Source organism: Callospermophilus lateralis, chromosome 10 (genome assembly GCF_048772815.1).
Source record: "Callospermophilus lateralis isolate mCalLat2 chromosome 10, mCalLat2.hap1, whole genome shotgun sequence".
Lineage (NCBI taxonomy): Eukaryota > Metazoa > Chordata > Mammalia > Rodentia > Sciuridae > Callospermophilus > Callospermophilus lateralis.
Genome location: NC_135314.1, coordinates 78,592,376 through 78,604,877, shown reverse-complemented (window position 1 = coordinate 78,604,877; position 12,502 = coordinate 78,592,376). Strand labels below are relative to the sequence as shown.

Genomic DNA, 12,502 nt, shown 5'->3' with positions numbered 1-12,502 from the left:
ATTACCTCACATTTCTTTAATAAAGAAATCATCTTTCATTAAATTGATGGGTATATGTTCTTATTACAGGGATTGAGTCCTAGGACTGACTATGGCAAATACCAGGGGGCTATTTAGTGTTTGTTTAGCTTAAGTGATACAAAAGTAGATATATATTTAAACTAAATATTATTATTCTATATTTCTGGAGATTCAATTTGCAAAATTAATGACACATCATTTTCTTTGTTTGTGTTCCCCTAAAACCAAGGAAATGCAGTGAATGGATCACATTGAAGCTTTTGTTGCTCTTTCTTCCCAAGAATTCATGTGGTTGCATATGTTTAGTTTGTTGATTTATTGCAGTACAATGCTCCCATGGAATAGATGGTTCTTTGTTAGTTAACTAGATTTTTTTTCTTGATTATTCATTGCTATAACACAAGAGCAGAATTGATAATGTAATCAACTCTCTATTCCTTCAGCTACTGGAAGTTCCATTACTGAAATTCTCCTTTGCCTGGATGAGAAGTTGGATGTTAATGTATAAATATATGGGCAGGTATATAACTTTAGTTTGGTGAGGAGGGAACAAGCGACCAAGGGCCACTCTGAATCTCAGACTTCCTCTTCAGACTTCTCTTTTTCATGTCAAATGTACAGATTGTTCATCTATGAATTGTGCATGAAATCAAACTGCTTTATGCTACAGAAATTCATTAAAATCACTAGTCCTTTGATACAATCCCATTATCAAGTCTCTTATAGATTTATTCCTTTATTTAAAACATTTTTGTCATTTCAGTGAGATGTTGGGAAAGGGTTAAAATATATATTTTTACTGAGTCCTTGTTTTGAAAAAATTTTTAATATTTTTCTTTTTGCCCTAAAATAAATTATTAAAATACACATTATATTTAATGGTTAGTTAGATATAAAGTGTAGCATGTAGTGAATTCACCCAGTTATAAAGAAATCTACTAGTGTTGGAGTAAAGTCATGTCGTGTATATACTGAAAATAGTAGGAAAAAAAACTCCTTTTATGATGTTCCATTCATTTCTTCCCTTGGATATTTAAAATAATTCATAGTTACTTTTTCTGTATATATATATTTCTTCATTAACTTGTAAAACCTTCTACTGGTTAGAAGATTATTGAGAAAATTATTCTGGAGAGTGAAAAATCATTTAAGATATAGGGAATAACAAGTAAAATCAATCAGAAATGGAAGTTTGCTTCTTTCTCAAAATCTAGATTATGGTCTAGAGATCTCAGTGTTGTATGACATATGAATGTCTGTCATAAAGTGTCTAAACAAATCTGGTCTAGGATTTTGCAGGGTGCAGGTATTGGCTGGAGCTATTTTAAAACTGAGTCTGAAACCATATCCCATATCAGAATTATGTGGAGAACTGTGCAAACTCAGAAACATTAACTCCATCATTAGGTTGACTCTGCAATATTAGTGCTATTGGGTAGGGCATGCATAAAGAAAATTTTTGTTGTTTTTTGTTTGTTATAATAAACAGTAACTTCATAATAGTTAAGATATGGAGCCAAACTAGGTGCCCTTCAACAGAGGAATGGGTAAAGAAAATGTGGTATATATACACAATGAAGTATTACTCAGCCATAAAGAAGAATGACTTTATGACATTTTTCCAGTAATGGATGGATATGAGAGACTATCAGGCTAAGGGAAATAAACCAGTTCCCCAAAGCCAAACACCAAATGTTCTCTCTAATATGTGGATTCTAACTCATAATAAGGGAGGGAGGAGAGAAGTATAGAAGTTAATTGAATAAAGAAAGTAAAATGCACAGCCTACTCCTTTTTGAATTATTCTTCTCAACAGAAGCAGCTCTTAAGGTGACTTGGTAAATGGCTCAGAGTATTAGACCCACTAAACAGAGTAAATGGTCTCCAAATCCAAAATGACCATTAGATTTGGGACATATTTTGGTTGTGTGAATGGTCAGATGTAGCAACTTATGCTTCACTTTTGAAGGAATGTCTTGATATGTACCTTATTGATGGATCATTAGAAATGTCACTGGGGTAGAAATCTTTTGAATTTCTAGTCTGGGAATATACCTAAAACAGAATTCACAAATAATTTATCTGATATTCATATGTATGGTATAGGGGAAAATCTCCAAATCAGTAATTATAACTCTAATTATTTAATAAGAATATAGGAAGTGGGTCTGGGATTACCTATTAGAGCATTTCTCTAATATGTATGAGGTCCTTAGTTTAATCTTTTGCAATACAAACACACATAAACACACACACACAAAATACAAAACAGGGTAATGATTTCAATAAACCTTTCAAAAATGAATATATGCAGATGTCAAAGAAATGTATAAAAACCATCTAAATTATGTTAATCATCAAGGAATGTAATTAAAATCACAGTAGTATATCAGAATTTACTTATTGAAATTACTAAAATTGAAAAGACTATCTATATTGAAATCATCCATTAACTTTACTCTTGAACTTTCATAACCAAAGACAGAGATGTTCATAATCCATCAGTTCCTTTCCTTTTTGACTAAAGAATAAAGTCCCTGACTTATGCCCCCAGGCTCTTTCTCCTCTGGTCCCATATGACTCCTTCCGGCTTTTCCATGTGCAGGATAGTCCATTTCCAATTTGGGTTTGTATAATGATCAAGGATCTCTCATAATCTACATCCTTCAAAGATGAAGTCCTTAGCAAGTGTCCACTGACACGATGTTTAAAATAAAGACTCCAGAATTTATCCTTGCTTTATTTTATCTTTGGTTTGCTCTTAGCTACTCCTAACATGTGTCTAGTGATATTTCTCACTAACTTTTAGCTAAAGTGGAACAGCTAAGCTGCAGTTTGCATGAGAAAGAAAACTTTCCTCTTGAATGTTACTCAGTTGGCTCCTGGAGGGAATCTAGATCTTGGCCTAATGATACCATATTTTGATGACCTCAGCCAGACACCTACTAATCAAATCACTCAGAATGATATATTTTAATATAAACTGAAATTTCCATACACAGGTCAGAAGTGTCCCTGGGGAGAGAAAATATTGAAATAAAGTGCAATTTTTGTTGTTAGAAATAGAATTGTCTAATGTGACTTTATGATTCCAGAGTTGGTAATGCATGTGGGACAATCTGGGCTTTTTCTCATACATGTCCTAATCCTCAGTGCCCCTTAGAACAACTTCACTTGTCCTTCAGGGAACCCTGGCAGTCTTAGGGGAATTTTAGATCTTCGTTCCTTCCATTTCTGGAAAAAGCACGTAATTGTAGAACTGTGTGACTCTTATGTCCAAAGCAAACCTTATATAAACTTTTCCTGGAGACTATATAATTAAACATCCAGAATCAATCAGTTTGCAAAGACTTGCTACTCTTGTTATTGTTGATTATGTTATTGTATTTTTTTTGTTTCATAATGTCGAATATATTTTTTAATTTTTAAAATGTTTAGTGCATGATAGTTATGCATAATAGTGGGGTTCATTTTGACATATTATCCAAGCATGGAATATTAAAGTATCTCCAATATTCCTTTCAAGTTATCGGTAAGACAGAAATTATTTCTTAATAATTTAAAGAATAAATAAATAAATTATTCCTTTAATAAATATTTCTTTAATTATTTTTAAAATATTTTTATGCAAGGTAAAAGAATGAGTAGATTGTATCAATTTAGTGTAGGTTTGAAAGATATGATATGATCCAGGGGATAAGATGAAAAATGGTGCACTAATGGTATTTAATTTTGTGCTAAAATCTGGATAAGAAAAATGCTGCTAAACTGATTTGTGTCCTCTAGTGATATGTTTATTTTCTTATTAATTTAACTATAATCACTTCATTTACTTATGTATAAGTTCAAACAATTTAAGACTAGGATTAGAGTTGAAGTTATATTGATTCTTGCATAAGAAATATTTCTGAATATTCTGGTAAAAAGACCCATTGTGTTTAATTAATTACATGTTCTGAATGAAAATATTAAGTTGTCAAGTACTGATTCTGTCCTTTCACACACTTCTGACAAATATATATATATATATATATATATATATATATATATATATATATATATATATATGTTTGTATTTATATATTTATATTTATTTACCAGGAAATATGATGAAACATTTCTTCTGCTACTCTTTCCAGAAGTTATGACTTAATAAGCACACACACAATAATTGATCTTGGTAATTTTTAACCATCCAGTGATTAGGATTGCATGAAGGGAATCCTATTCAAAATAAGAATTCATTCAAAGTGTAGTTATTGGTACTGGTTATTTACATTCCCTTAGTTTTCTATCTTTGGCTACATGTTATTCTGCTTATAAAGATGGGACAGAAAAAGAGGTATGTACAGTTAAACAAGAGAGATTTCAAAGAAAAACAAATTTAATCACTGTATTAGCAAAGATAAAATTAAAAATCTGCTTTGTATATATTGAGAGTAGCACATGATGTTATGATGATTATAAATAGATTGAAGTGACTGACATAATAAAGTAGTAGTGCTGCAGAATGCACTAAAATAATATCAATTATTAAAATTTTGTTTCTATTTTTGATCTCATATTTAAAGACAAAACAACTTGACTATCTGGAAAGAATGTTCAGGTAATAAAAGTATATATGTGAAAATCACGCCATCTTTAAATAAGAATTTTAAGTTGTATAGCTCTTTTGGACTCAAATCCAGGAGGAAAGGGGTAGGGATTGCATTTAGAATAGAATAAAAAGATCAGATTCCCTTGCTTCACAACTTTTAATGAATTCCAGGTTAAACAAACATTTGCATCCAAATCTCTGAACCTTTTTCTTCCTCTCAGGGTCACCTTCCTTGGATGCTTCCTCTTTGGTTGACTTTTCTGAACTTATTCACTTATCTCTTATTATCTGTCTAGATTTTTTTCCCTTCCTCTTATTTTCTTTTCATTCACCCTAAACTGCCTTTCTACTTTTCCTGTAACTCTTCTCCTCTCCTTTCCTTCCTCTCTTTTCTCTTTTGTACATTTATTGCAATGGTGTGCAGGAGAAATGCCTTACATTTGATGCAGGCAAGATGGAAAGGCCAGCCCTGCTCCAGAATGCTCCCAGTGCTCAGAGCTCACTCTTCCACTCTTTTCACCCTTGTGCTACTTGTTTCTGTACATGCACTTGCAACTGTTTTCTGAAATTACTTCTATCACATAACAGAAAATGCTCTCACTAAAATTTATAGATTTCCACAGTAAAATATCTCTGTTAATGCTTTGTCCTCTTAGAGCATTTACTTTGGTATTTAGTGCCATTCTTTACTTTGTTCTTCTTCTTCTTTTTTTTTTTTTTTTTTTGATTTATTTTATTTTATTGATTTAAATAAATAAATAAATAAATAAATAGCTGGCAATGCAACGCATTACGATTCTTATTACACAGTTGGTAGAGTGCTTGCCTTGCATGCATAAAGCCCTGGGTTCAATCCCCAGCAACACACACACACACACACACACACACACACACAAAATACTTTGTTCTTCTTCATTATCTTTCTTATGTTATAACCACAAAGCTTTACTCTCCATTTTCCCCTTTACTTCTGGATCACTCTGATCCCTACTTTTTTCTTTCTGTCTCTTGTTTCTCTTATGTTCAATCCAACATCTAAGAGGTAATAATAAATAAGTTTATTAAACAGAAACTGACCTAAAGCAATAAATGTGGCAGAGGATAGAGGAAACTGCTTGACAAATGGGCAGGAAAAGAACACGAGGCAGCCAATTAATAGCAAAAATTACTTCCCAATGTTACCTCAATAAGAGATTCAACTCCTGACATGAATTTCAGGTGAAAAAATCACAAATAATACTATTGATGTGGATGCAGCGTGCATCTTTTTTTCCACGTTCTAAATCCTGTACTTTTGTGTTTCACTGGGCAAACCTATATCAATTCTCATCTCTCTAGGTTAAAGGGCCATGAAAAGTTAGTTTCTAGGCCTTTGGGTTCTTAAGTGGAAGGAAGCTCCCGCCCACCAAAAGATTTTGTCTTAGGAAGGAGTACAGATGTACCATCTAATAAATGACATCTATCCATATTTTAACTTCTTTAATGTAACTTTCTCATCATTTACTTCCCCTTCTCTTTTCCTTGAATATAATCTCTGATGGGTAGATCACCCAGAGTTATGCCTTCACCTACTCTGAAGTTACCCAGGTCATTAGTCATAGAAGTGACTAGCAGACCCATACTTACACCAATATCTCCTGGGTGTTAAGGGGGTTCTCCTTTTGAAAATTTGATAATGAATTGAAGGATTCAGTTTTATTTTTGATATTACTCACCCATTCAACAATTCACTGCTTTCCTCTTCACTGGCTAACCTCTAACACCACATATGTAACTGAATCCTAGTGACTCTACATTCTGAATTATTTCAATCTGCTTGTTCATTTTTCTAACTTCTACAAATGTCTTATTATATCCAGACTAGGCAATTCAGGTATGTTGGCATTGTCAGAGAAGAATTTTTAAAGTATAGATTCTTATCTCTTTCATGAATTATTCTGTTTTTGTAGTGATACCTCATATTTTATATATATATATATATACATATATATATATACACACACGTATATATGCACGAACATATATATGGTATGAAAAGACCATTAGATGTGTTTATTGGTCTGTGAACACTTGGACAGTAATAACAGTTTTCTCACTATTTCCCATGCTCCATTGTGACATCCCTATAAAATTTTTGCATATTACAAATATTTAATTTAAAATATTTGATCATATCATTACACATCCTAAAACATCTTAGTATAAGAGCATATTATCTGATAAGTAAGTTTCAAATTCCTTCAAATGACATTCATTTTAGTTTGTAATCCAGGTCATTCAGATAGTTCTGTAGATCTTAAACCATGTCTAGGATATCAAATTTCCAACCACATTCAACAGTTCCCAATAAATTTATCACAAATTTGGAAAACCTCTCATTTTTTCTAAATTTGTTTTTTCCTGTAGGTTTATTGATTTGAATTTTTTTGCTATATGTAATTCTCTAAAACTATTAATGTCATTTTGAAAAAAAATACAATTTTATCTCAACCTTTGCCTTCCAATATTTTCTTTACAAATCCTCATTGTACCCAGGTATGGTGACACTGCCTGTAATCCCAGGAGCTCAGGAGGCTGAGGTAGGAGGATCCCATGTTCAAAGCCAGCCTCATCAACTTAGTCAGGTCATCAGCAACTTAGCAAGACTCTGTCTCTAAATAAAACGTAAACAAAAAAGATTGGGGCTGGAAATGTGGCTCAAAGGTTAAGTGTCCCTGGCTTCAATCCCTGGTTGCCAAAAAGAAAAAAAAAAAAGAAAAGAAATCCTCATTGTACTTTTTAAAACATTCATCACATTTTATTTCATTTCAGGGGACATCCTGTGAGGCATGGAAGAGGCAAATGCAACTTTGCTGACAGAGTTTGTTCTCACAGGACTTACACAGCAACCACAGTGGTAACTCCCCCTGTTCCTGGTGTTCCTGGCGATATACCTTATAACCCTTGTGGGAAACCTTGGTCTGATTTCTCTGATCTGGAATGACCCTCAGCTTCACATCCCTATGTATTTTTTCCTTGGAAATTTAGCATTTGTAGATGCTTGGTTATCATCAAAAGTGACCCCAAAGATGCTGGGCAGCTTCTTAGACAGGAGCAAGATGATATATCTAGCTGAATGCAAAACACAATTTTTCCTTTGTATTCAGTGCAACCACAGAATGTTTTCTCTTGGCAGCAATGGCTTATGATCACTATGCAGCCATATGCCACCCTTTACTGTATCCTATGATAATGACCAATAGACTATGCATCCGGCTACTGGTTTTGCCATTTGTAGGTGGCTTTCTTCATGCCATACTTCATGAAAGCTTTCTATTCAGATTAACCTTCTGTAATTCCAACATAATACATAACTTTTATTGTGATGTTATACCCCTGTTAAAAATTTCATGCAATGATCCTTCTATTAATTATCTATTAATATTTATTTTCTCTGGTTCAATACAAGTTTTCACCATTGGGACTATTCTTGTTTCTTATACTCTAATTATTTTTATAATATTAAAAAAAGAAATCTGAAAAGAGTGTAAGAAAAGCCTTCTCCACCTGTGGAGCCCATCTCTTTTCTGTGTCTTTATACTATGGCCCCCTTCTCCTCATGTATGTACATCCTGCATCTTCACAAGCAAATGATCAAGACATGCTTTCTCTATTTTACACTGTCATAATTCCTGTGTTAAACCCCATTATCTATAGTCTGAGAAACAAGCAAGTCATAGATTCACTGGTAAAATGTGTAAAAGACATTTTTAGAATTTAGATCTCATATCAATATCTGTTCTCTTTTCATTAAAATTTTCACAATATTTTGTAAGTAAACGTGGATGTTTTCAGTATCCTTCAAGGATTTTTGCAGTTATTGTTGTTCTATAACATTAATTCTTAAGTTTGTAATATACAGTTAACTTCTTAAAATTTTTAAATCAAATTTGTTAATACCGTTACTCGAGCCTTGGTAATATATAATTAAATTTGCTCAAAGGATAAACACATAGCTGCATATCAACTCACTTCAAGTTTAATAAAGAAAACATCATACATTTAAATTTAAGTTTATATGTTGTCATTAGGAGTTGTTCATAGGATAAACTATGACAAATAAGAGGGAAGCAATTTAGTGTATTTTTCACTTACAAGACAGAAACCATAGAAATATTTATACTGATATTATTCTGTTATTCTATATTTCTTTTTTTTAAGAGAGAGTGAGAGAGAGAGAGTGAGAGAAAATTTTTTTTTAATATTTATTTTTTAGTTTTCGGTGGGCACAACATCTTTGTATGTGGTGCTGAGGATCGAAGGCGGGCTGCATGCATGCCAGGCTAGCGCGCTACCGCTTAAGCCACATCCCCAGCCCTATTCTATATTTCTTAAGGTCCACTTCACATAATTAAAACAAATCAATCTTTCGTTATTTCCTTCCTCCCTCCCTCCCTTCCTTCCTTCTTTCCTTCTTCCTTTTGTACTACAGATTGAACTCAGGGGCACTTAACCAATGAGCCACATCCCTAGCCCTTTTTCATATATATATATATATATATATATATATATATATATATATATATATATATATTTCTTTTTTTTTTTTCATTTTGAGAAAGGGTTTCACTAAGTTGCTTAGAACCTTGCCAATTTGCTGAGGCTGGCATTGAACTCACGATCCTCCTGCCTTAGCATGTACTTGGGACCCATGTTTGTCCTGCTTTTTGTTCCCCTGAAGGTTACCAACCAAACACAGGATATGGAGTGAAATGATCACTTTCAATTCATCATTCCAATAACACATGTTGCATACGTGTAGTTTGTTGTATTTTATTAATGTATTATATTTTCAAGGAACTAATTGTTTCCTGTCAAGTTACGTAGATATTTTCTTGTTTATTTACCTTATAACAAGAAAGCAAAATTGATAATGTAGTTAAGGATCTCTTCTGCTATCAGAAAGGTCTATTGCTATAATTCTTCTTCTCCTAGATGAGCAGGCGGGCATTAATCTATGAATGCATGGGCAAGGTATATAACCTGTCAAGTCTTGCTTTAATTTTGTTGGGTTTGGAACAAAAAATCCAGGCTTATATGAAACAAACTTTCTCTGTAGACTTCTCTTATTTGTATCAGGTCTACAGATTGTTCTGCTCTGATTTGTGCTTCAATACAATCCCAATACTTCATGCTCCATAAATTCACGTGAATCGTTAATCCTTTGATGTGACTCCAATATCACTTCTATTTTAGATTCTTCTTTTATGTTCACTATGTTTTTTCATTTCAGTGAGACTCTGGGATTGAGGTAAAATGTGCACTTTTGGAAAGCCCTTATTTTTTTCCATATTTTGGGGGGAGTACTAAGGATTAAACCAGGCACTTTACCATGGATTTACATCCCCAGCACTTTTTTTTTTTTGAAACCTGGTCTTGCTAATTTGCATAAAGCCTCACTAAGTTGTTCAGGCTGGCCTCAAATTTTCGATCCTTCTGCCTCAGTCTCCTGAGTCACTGGGATTATAAGAATATGCCACCACTCCCAGCCCAAGTCCTTAGTTTTGACAAAATATTCAATATTTGGCCTTTTGCTTTAAAATAAGTTATAAAAATACATACAAATTACTTAATGGACATTTAAATTTAAAGTATGATATCTTTTAGCTAAGTCCTAATTTTCTGAAATAGTGCTTATGATGTTGGATTAAAATTTTTTCATAAATATAATGATAACATAAGAGAAATACTCTTGACTGTGATGATCTATTCATTCCTTACCTTGAATAGTCAAAAGAGTTCATAGTTCTTCTCTGTATATACATCTATATGCATACTTTCTTAATAATATTACAAGACCTACTATCATTCAGAATATTGTTGACAAAATTATGTTAGACAATGAAAGTCATATTTAAGATTTTGGAGAAAAGCAACTAAACAGAAGTTAAAACTGGACACTTTTTTTTTCAAATATAGGTTGTGGACTAAATATATATCAGGTTTTACTGCATATATGTATTGGGTAAGTGCCAATACTTACATGGTCTAAGATATTTCGGAGGGTGCTTAGATGGTGATATATTTTTTGGTACTGGGGTTTGAATCCAAGGGTGCTTATTCATTCAGCCACATCACCAGCATGTGGTTTTGTTTGTTTGTTTGTATTTAGAGACAGGGTCTCACTAATTTTCTCAGGGCCTTGTTAATTTTGTGAGGCTGGCTTTGAAGTCATGATCCTGCTTCAGCCTCCTGAGCCATTGATATTACAGGTGTATTAGAATCCTTTGGGAACCTGTACAAATACATAATGTTTGACTCCATCATCAGACTGATGTAGCAATGTTAATGCTATCGGGGTGTGACCACACTTTGAGAATTATTGTGTTTAGTAAGTAGCAAAGAAAAAGTTCATAATCTTAACATATACTAAAGACATGTCCAAATGTAATGTCCATCATCCTATATTTTTTATTTCAAAAGAACTGTGAAAACATTTTTGATCTCTATCTGATTTGTACTTTCCTATTTTGGACAGGTGAATGCAGAATTCATAGAGCATTGGTTTCGAGGATGAAGTGTTGTGACCTATGCCATAATCTTTTCCCCTTGGAATTAATAACAACAATAATATTAGCCAATCAAAACGATAGCCACCAAATTATGAAACCAGCCTATGTGGTATATAGACATTATAATATTTTATCCAGCTATAAAGAAAAGTGAAATTATGTCACTTGAAGTTGGATAGATAGAACTTGAGGATGCTATGTTAAGCAAAATAAGCTAAACTTAGAAAGTCCAGGGTCATGTTTTCTTTCATATGTGGAATTTAGAGGAAATAAAAGAATAAAAAAAAGTGGGTGTGGAATCTCATGAAAATAAAAGTGAAACAAGTAGAATAGAAGAAGGGGACCTGAAGGCAGGAGGAAGGGCAGGAAAAGGAAGGTAATGGAGAAAAAAATGACCAATTTTATTATGTGCATGTGCAAATATGTAGCAACAATTCCACTACTATGTACAATTATAATGTAACAAAAAATTCTATGACTACATTTCAGTACAGCAATGAAAGGGAATTTTATCAATGACTAAAATATTAAATGCCAAGATGAATAAATATTTGTATTATTGTCAAAGTTTGTATAGTACATGTTTCAATTTCTATAACAATATGATATTTACTAATTCTATGAAGATATTTTCTCCTGAGTGAGACATACTTGAACCCAATAGCTACCATTGTAGCATGTATTGTCTTTAACTTTTAAAAGCAAAAATATAAATTTGCTAAATTTATAGTGAGTATTTGTATTAGCTACATTAGGGTTCTCCATATAAAGGGTATCTTCAAATATGGATAGATAATTTATTGTAGGCAATTATCTCATATAATTGTGGAAGTGGAGAATTTCAACTTTGTACATCTACAAACTGGAGACTCAGTAAACAAAAAAACCTGAGCTGGAGTATAGATTTCTGATCAAGTGAAGGCTTCAGGACCAGGAGGACAGAAGACAAACAATGTCAATATTCTAGCTCTAATTTGGCAAGAAGAGAATGCATTCAATATTCCTCTGACCTTTTGTTTTATTCTGACCCTTGGTGAATAGCATATGTACAGTGGAGAAAGTTGTGTGCTTTACACAGTCCAGTTCAAAGGCTAATATATTCTGGAATCTCTCTTGTAAACACACTCTGAAATAATATTAAGATGGATATCTAGGCATCCAGACTTCCAATGGCCCAATTAAGTAGACATATTCGCCCAAAATCCACCTAATGTTTACCACTTGTTGACTGAGTTTCCATTCATATCTCCTTAAGTCATAATGTAACTAAAGGAATAACAAAGTCATAATTCTACACAACTGTCTTCCCTACAAAGGAGGATAACTCATAAAC

The 12,502-nt window shown here is 32.8% G+C and overlaps 1 pseudogene; it reads left to right on the top strand.

The window, feature by feature from the left end:
* The first annotated feature begins 7,446 nt into the window (after nt 1-7,446).
* LOC143407883 (olfactory receptor 5H17-like) lies at nt 7,447-8,378 on the top strand (annotated as a pseudogene).
* Nucleotides 8,379-12,502: the final 4,124 nt, after the last annotated feature.